The sequence below is a fragment of the Octopus sinensis genome, linkage group LG4 (genome assembly GCF_006345805.1).
Source record: "Octopus sinensis linkage group LG4, ASM634580v1, whole genome shotgun sequence".
In the NCBI taxonomy this organism is placed as follows: Eukaryota; Metazoa; Mollusca; class Cephalopoda; order Octopoda; family Octopodidae; genus Octopus; species Octopus sinensis.
In genome coordinates this window covers 137,286,862-137,295,855 of record NC_043000.1, presented here as the reverse complement: position 1 = coordinate 137,295,855, position 8,994 = coordinate 137,286,862, and the positions used below count along the sequence as shown (strand labels likewise).

Below are 8,994 nucleotides of genomic sequence, written 5' to 3'. Positions count from 1 at the left end.
GTCTTTGTAAATTCTTACGGAATGGAGGGGTGAAATTCTTCATTATTAACGATTGTGTGTGGGATTTTGTCTATTTCCTTAGATCGTAATGAATATCTGCCTATCTATTTCTCACTCTATCTAGCTATTGAGCATATACATTCATACATACATATGTGTGTGTGCGTGCGTGTATGTATGTCTTTATGTGTGTGTATACGTAATACATATATATATATATATATACTAGCAGTATCGCCCGGCGTTGCTCGGATTTGTAAGGGAAATAACTATATAAGCATTTTTAGAGAGTTACTTCCCTTATAGATGCCAATCCGGGCTTTCTTAGCCATTTCTGTTTTGGTGTCTTCAAGCCATGAAGTCGTTGTTCTAAAGAACGCTGGTCTCCTTGACAACGCTTTACGACGTTGATTTCCTTACACTCCCTTCCCCACAGCTTCACGAGGGAGGGAAGAAGGGGAGAAGCAAACAGGTGCAGGTGTGACCATGGACGCCAACTCCGCCGCCATCGACACACGAAAAATTATGCATTAAAATGGAATAAAAAATGATGTTAAATTATTTTTAAAATCGTAGACTCATCGTAGACGCACGCTAATACTCAGACGGGCTCGATATGAATCACGACTATAAGATATCCGAATTTGGTTAAACTGCACCGCAAAATGTGGGAGTAGTTAGGAATCTAAATCGAAGGGGACAGACACTCACACAACTACAGTTTTATATATAGATATATATATAAAGATATATATATATATATATATATATATATAAAGATATATATATATATATATATATATATATATATATATATATATATATATATATATATATATATATATATTTAAAACAGTTCTATTCGGCCCCAGGCAACTTAAGTTTCGTAGACTCGTCACATGAACGAAGCCCACTGGGCTCAGACGAGAGGTCAAATGAAACTCTCTTTTGAATAATGATATACGTAAATCCTACTAACCGTGTTGAGTGCCTCTTTCTTCCGTCTCTTCGCTCACTTGCATGCGTGTGTGTGTGAGAGAGAGAGAGAGAGAGAGAGCGTGCATGTGCGTATGTGCGTGTGTGTGTGCGTGTGTCTGTGTGAGTATGTGTGGTGTATGTGTATGTGTGTATAAATCAACCTTTACTAGTACCACTGTCTTTCATCAACAACGCAATCAACACTAAAACCAATACAACCACTGTCAATACAAAACCCCAAACTCCTTAATACGCAACAAGAGCAACTTTATTATGAACAAGATCAGAAGCTCCATTTTAAAAAGAGAGTCACGTGAGATAATGTGGTAAACAAGCGTAATATAAAACTTAAATGAAATATCATTGATCTTAGGCCAATGGTGATCGACGTTGAAACTAAACAGCAACAACATCAATATTATATCCGCCGCCACTTAATATCTCTCTCGCCATCATTGTGACCACTATTCCAATCTTGACCATCATCGACATCAGGTCCAATACAACCACCACCACCATCACTTCTAGCATATCAAATTTTGAATTGCCTACTTGCAACACTAATAACTGTATCAGAAACAGAGCAATGTCTGTAGCTACATATGATGTATGAAAACACAAGAGAGTGTATATGTGCGTCCATGTGTGTGTGTGCGCGCGTGAATTAATATGGCTTAAGTTAGAGGTGAAAAGAGTAAAATTTCTATGAACTAACTGAAATCATAAATGTTCTTTGAACTAACTATAATCATAAATGTCTCTTCTTACTACTTCTCTTTACTTTCTTCTTCTCATTTCCATTCTTATATCAATAAGAATAAGACAATTTTTTTGCAATCAAGAAACAGTACTTTCCTAGTTCTACACTTTCCACTAGATATTTGTGGTGGATAATTGTTGATTGACGCCGTTCGTAGATTTACCTTCAATTCAAAATATCTGAAAAGAGACCATCAAGTGGATATGGAGGCAGTATAGCGAGAAGGTAGTACTGCAAAAGTGATTAAATTGTATATTAAACTCGATGCTTTTAAAAGCCTGTGTGCTGGGGGGAAAGATCGACCAAAACATTAAAGCTTGCAATGTCTACAGTAAGAACAATACATTAGTGTAAAAGCAACAGAAATTCAAGTGCTCCAGAAGTTACACCAAAAACTGTCTGGATCTTATTTTTTCATGGAACTAATGTTATGCTTAAAATGGAATGGCTTCACTGTATGGATCGAGGATCAGATACGATCTAATATCTCGACAAACAGGGAGGTGGTTTGTGAAAAAAAAGAGCCTAAAAAATTTTGCCAATTTACCAAAAAATAATAATAATAATAATAATAAGAGGACGAAACGTCTACCGAAACCTGTTTCTAGTGAGTGAAAACAAGTTTGAAAGCCGTAAGAGTTATTGCAGTGATAGTTAAATGCGGCGTAATTTTGGTGGGTGAGTTTATTGTTCATATTTTCGCCTGAAAAGCTGCTAAGCTGAATTTTGTGATGACTTCCAGCTATTTGTTTGTGTACATCTTTTAAAACGATGTGTCAAGCTGCGTCCCATTTGTGGAAGTTAAGCAATCAATAAATAGACCAGATTGAAATAATTTCTGGTGTCGGTATCGTCAATAAAACTTCCACCATGACTGTAGTTCAATATTAATATTTCACCTGCTAAGACGAAAGATCGCTTTGTTTAGGTATTTTATATTCATCAGAAAATTACAGCCATTTTATACCTTTATAAAGTGTTAGTAAGCAAATCACTAAATCCCTAATTTACTTTATGCCATTGAATTTACTATTTACTTCTATATCTAATAATAATTTTGCAAATAGACTACACTTCATTGGAGATTGTCAAAAATGGTGAAATTTGCTTAAACTTTTCAATGCTTCCAATTGAGAATGATATTCTGCTTTACTGAATCCTATTATTTAGCCATTCAACATTTTTATCATTAATATATGATTACATTCAGCCATGTATTATAGGTGTATTTTTATAAATATTTTTAATTTCATTACACGTGTGCATGTGAATATATGTATATATATTTTTGCATATACATGCATGTTAAGAGCAATAGATTGTCAGATCCATAGAGCGTCGGACATAATAGCTTGTGGTAGTGGCAATTGCTCCAGATGATTGCATTCTAAATTCAGATTCCACCAATGTCAACTTGCTTGTCATCGTTCCAGTCTTGCCAAAATAAGGTACTGGTCATGTACCAGGGTCATTTTAATCAACTGATTTTCCGACCCTAAATTTCTGATATTTGTGCCTACATCTTTTATCCTCTGCATTTTTAGTCAGTTGGATTGTGGCTCTGTTGGAGTACTACTTCGCAGGGATCAGCCGAATAGATAGTCCCCAGTACTTATTATTTTAGCCTCGTATTTATTCTGTTGGTCGCTAAGTTATGGAGACGTAAACAAACCAAAACCGATTGTTGAGCACTGGTGGGAACAAATTCAAACACACACACACACACACACAGATATATGATATATATATATATATATATACTCATACATATATACAGACAGACAAGCAGACGGACGGATGTACAGACAGACAGACACAAAGACGGACACACAGACAGACACACAGACAGACACACAGACAGACAAACAGACAGATAGATAGATAGATAGATAGATAGATAGATAGATAGATAGATAGATAGATAGATAGATAGATAACGGACTTCTATAAGTTTTCATCTACCGAACCCACTCACAAGTCTTTGGTCAGCCTCACGCAATCGTAGAAGACAACTACCCTAGATTCTACGTAGTAGGAGTTAAACCGAAGCCTTTTGGTCGGGAAGCAATTTTTTTACCACAGAAGATATATAAGTTTAAAAGTATATATGTGTGTGTGCGTGTATGTTTGTATGTATGCATGCATATGTACATACAACCACATACATGTATGCAAAATACATACATACATACCTACCTACATACATACATACATAATATATACATGCATACATACATACATACATATATACATACATGCATACATACATATATACATGCATACATATATACATACATAAATACATGCATACATACATACATACATATATACATACATACATACATACATATATACATACATACATACATATATATATACTTACTTACATACATACATACATACATACATACATACATACATACATACATACACACACACATACATACATACATACATACATACATACATACATACATACATACATACATACATACATACATACATACATACGTTATTCATGTTAACGAAGTCTGAAGGATATCTCACCGGTTAACAAGGAAACAGAAATACCAAAATTACACAGTGGTTTTCTTTGTGGATGACTTGAAACTCTTTGCCAAGAATATGCATGAGATGAAAAACAGCTTTGACCTGGTTACAACATTCTCAAAGAATATAGGTTTGGAGTTTGGACAGAATAAATGTCGCTATATGGTTGTGAAAATAGGGAAAACTGTAAAACAGACTAACATCTCCATCAATGACCTACGTGTTTTCCCTGAATCTGACGAGGAATGTTTCAGGTACCTTGGAGTGGATAAAAACATATCTTACGATGTCTTTGTAACAAGAAACATGCCACTAAAGAATATTACAGCCGAATAAAGAAAATATGGACCTCGGAACTTTCTGCATTCAATAAAGTTGTGGCCCATAATGTGTCTGCAGTGGCAGTACTCATACCAATATTTGGATTACTTCATCGGATGCTTAATGAGATGCGAGCCATTGATGTTAAAACCCGAAAGATACTAACCAGTATACATAATTTCCACAGCAACAGTGACGTAGACTGCCTCTACCTAAAACAAAAACAAGTGGGCAGAGGCTTAACATCAATCCAGACAGCTTTTGAATGTCGTATCATATACCTTCAGCAATATCTTTTAATCGCCAATTGTCGAAGTGTATCTCTTGACCAAGTATTCTTACATAAGGCTGATAATATCATGAGACTTAGAAAGCAGCTCCTTGAGCAGCATTCCTTGTCTGATAACCTTAAATAAATACCCAAAAAGCTGCACGACTCTACTGCAATGTATCATCAGATGAAAAGTTGAGCGTGTACGAGGAGAAAGCCATTTGTGGATATGCTAGTAAAAAGCTCCGAGATGTTAGCAACATTAATCATCAATGCAGTCTATCATGGACTAACAACCGGATCACTAACTCCCACATTCGAGAGCAAGCGTTTGCAATCCAGGAACAGGAAATATCAACTAAATACTTGATGCACAAAAGGGACAGAGACGCAGGAAAAGCAGCAAAATGTGATAGCCGATGCAAACTTCGTGAAGTTAACACCGAAGATGTCACCCACATCATAAGCAGTTGTCCGAAAATGTCCTCACGGTATTATCTACCGATGACACATGATGCTGTAGCTAAGACATTGCACAACGAGATCCATCGAAAGGATAACTTCGAGGCCAAATAAATAAGAATCCACAGTATAGTAGAAGCCATAACCACTCATACTAAAAAGTAGTACTGGTAGAATGTCAGAATGTCCCAGTAAACGCGTGTATAAAATATAAACACAATAGACCTGATATAGCAATTGGGGATAAGAGAATGGAAACTGTGTACGGTTCTGGAAATCAGCTGCCTAGCAGATGTTAACTTAAAACTAAAGATCAGCGAAATAGAAAATACCTATGCTGAACTATTGAGTAAAACTTTCCAGACATTTATCATTTAAGTATATATGAGCTTGTCTAGACATACAATTATGTTAATTAGAGTACATAATAAAACAAAACTTATATATCTGCACATACATACATAGATAGATAGATAGATACATACATACATACATACATACATACATACATACATACATACAAAAATAGCCTGTTGATGTTGAAATTCCAATGAAGAAGCCTTGGATCTAGGTTAGAAACCAGCTCTTTCTCTATTGACAAGAAAGCTTGAAATAAAACTGAATAATGACTTACATACATACATACAGACAGACAGACAGACAGACAGACGTGCATACATACATACATACATACATACATACATGCATACATGCATGCATGCATACATACATACATACATACATACATACTACATACATACATACATGCATGTATGCATGTATGCATGCATACATACTGAATATCGATGTCGTGAGTCCGACAGCAAATGTTTTGAAAATCGTGACTCTGCGTTGTTCTAACTGACCTGATAAATTTCTTTTGAACCTGTTAGTTCGAATAAAACAGTACTACCCCCCTACACACACACACACACATACATATATGTATGTGGGCTTATTAAAAAAATATTATTAGCAACAGAAGCAGTACTATTACCCGAAGGTAATATTTATTCCCACTTAAAGGTAGTAGTTATGTCAGAACAGAGAATATTACGATTGTTACTATGGAGGAATCTCTCATATGGGCTTTTGGTGCATATAAACACTGCCCAGGCTTCCTCACTGCCGAGACTACCAGATCACGTGATTTCGGCCATCCTTGGCCTTATCATATGTATGTATATATGTATGTACATGTTTGTGCATGAATAACATTGCTAAGTTCAAACTGGTCCCTCATTTTAATAATTATCCTTTAAGCCTTTATCCTTCCGAGTTCGTTAAAATGTAGTACCGTTTTAACACCGGGTCAGATTTAATCAATTACTTCTTCCTTAGAAATTCAGTCAACTTGTGGCAATATCAGAAATCAATATCATAAAAGTTTTGTATAAATCCCAATGTCTTGCAATGCTGGACACATATCAAATAAAGGTGGCTTAATCAATAATCAGCGATAAACGATCTACCTCTGCCTTTTGAGTAATCTACAAATTACACTAATACCTTAAACTTATTCACCTCATTAGCCCCTATAAATGTGTTGTTTGAGATAACTGAAATGAATAAATCATTATCAACTACAGCCATCTATTGACAATGGCCTGAGCCGTCCGACTGAAAAAAGGTGGCACTAATTATCTACCAAATAAGAATCATAGGCACTTAATATATAGCTTATTTACAATTAGTCATTGTATTATTAAAATGATTTGCCACCTCTTGATGTGTCATAAACTGTGGTTTCAAACATTTAATATAGCGATGTTTTACGACTAAATAATGAAATGATTTAGATCTTTCGGCTCCATTTGGCGGTGACTAATCTGCAGGTTTCACTTATTCAGTAAATCTTTAAAAAGTTATTTGTTCAACACAGCATCACTCATTGCTGAATGGTTTGATTGCTGCTTTTCTCTTTCAGTAATGATACATATATTGCAGTTTTAATATGCACTCACCCAATATATATACGTGTACATATATACAGACATTCATGCATACATATAGTTGAAGTCCATTTAAGATTCATGGACTGAACATATACACACGATCGCATGCACATATAGGATACGCACACACTCATTGACAAACAAACACACATGGCGCACACACACTTGTGTACTAAAGGAACGTGGGCATCTATTATATAAGTGCAAGTTTATCAATGCACGCTCGTACATATACTATCACAGAAACCTGTTCACGTACACACAAACCCCAAGATGTGTCTTGAAATTGACAAAAACGAGCCTTGTCATTTGATTATCCACCAACCTCTATGCCACAAAAATGAAATTTAATTAAATCTCAAATGAAAACATACATATATAGCATGGCTCCATAGCTCAGTTGGTTAGAGCGCCAGTCTAGTAAATTGGAGGTCGAGTGTTCAAATCTCTCTGGAGTCTACATAAGATCATTTTTATAAGCGTATGAGTGGCTGTGTAGTAAGTAGCTTGCCTACCAACCACATACTTCCGGGTTCAGTCCCACTGCGTGGCACCTTGGAGAAGTGTCTTCTACTATAGCCTCGGGCCGACCAAAACCATGTGAGTGGATTTGGTAAACAGAAACTGAAAGAAGCCCGTCGTATTTATGAATATATATATATATGTATGTGTGTGTGTGTGTGTGTATGTATGTGTGTGTCTATGTTTGTCCCCCCAGCATCGCTTGACAACCGATGCTGGTGTGTTTACGTCCCCGTCACTTAGCGGTTCGGCAAAAGAGACCGATAGAATAAGTACTAGGCTAACAAAGAATAAGTCCTGGTGCCGATTTGCTCGACTAAAGGCGGTGCTCCAGCATGGCCATAGTCACATGACTGAAACAAGTAAAAGAGTAAAGAGAGAGTAAACAGTATATGAATATTCATACATGGCTGCATGTATGCATATTTACATACATCCCTCCATCCATCGATGAATACATACACGCATACGAGAGACACTCCGTGAGTTCATTACCCGCTGTAGACAGTAATAATGAAAATCATTGGATATACATCCACAACACATGAGTTTGATATCGTTATACAATAAATGAGGCAGAAATGTACAAGAAATTGTTTCTGTCTAACATTTAAAATCATTACGTTTTTGGACTGGAGAGTATGACCTGTTACTTGCTCCCATCATCTTTTATTGCTTAATCTGTCCCCCCTTTTTTTGTTTTGTTTTTTTTTTCTTGAAGTAATTCGGTAGGATGGTGGTGTTGCTCTATAATTTGACTTTTTATATTTTCATGATTTTCTCTCTTTTGTCTCTGTAAAAATATGCTGCTAAATAAAAATTTCAAATAAAAAAAATTACTGAATTATACACTAAATTCCAGACATTAATTAACATTTGGAAATTATTTGGAAATTTTGTGCTTTATATATTTGACAATTAGTATGTACAGTATTTTTTTTTTTTTTTTTTTTTGTAGGCTTTACCCACAAGGCTTGTCTCTGAAACATACGTGATGCTGAATATATTCAAAATAAATAAAAATTAAATTATTTTTCAACCGTACATCTTTTTCTATCTTGGTTTTAAATTTACGTACACCCATAATAGCTAATGCACTTAGTCTTCTTACACTAAGTGTTTAAGTAATAGAATGGGAAAATTGGTTTTCAGACCAGGAGACAGATGATTTTTAC

General features: G+C 35.4%; 1 non-coding gene across 1 annotated transcript; it reads left to right on the top strand.

The window, feature by feature from the left end:
• The first annotated feature begins 7,682 nt into the window (after nucleotides 1–7,682).
• Nucleotides 7,683–7,756, top strand: Trnat-agu. Its single transcript has one exon. It is a non-coding gene; the product is annotated as a tRNA-Thr (tRNA).
• The last annotated feature ends 1,238 nt before the right edge of the window (nucleotides 7,757–8,994 follow it).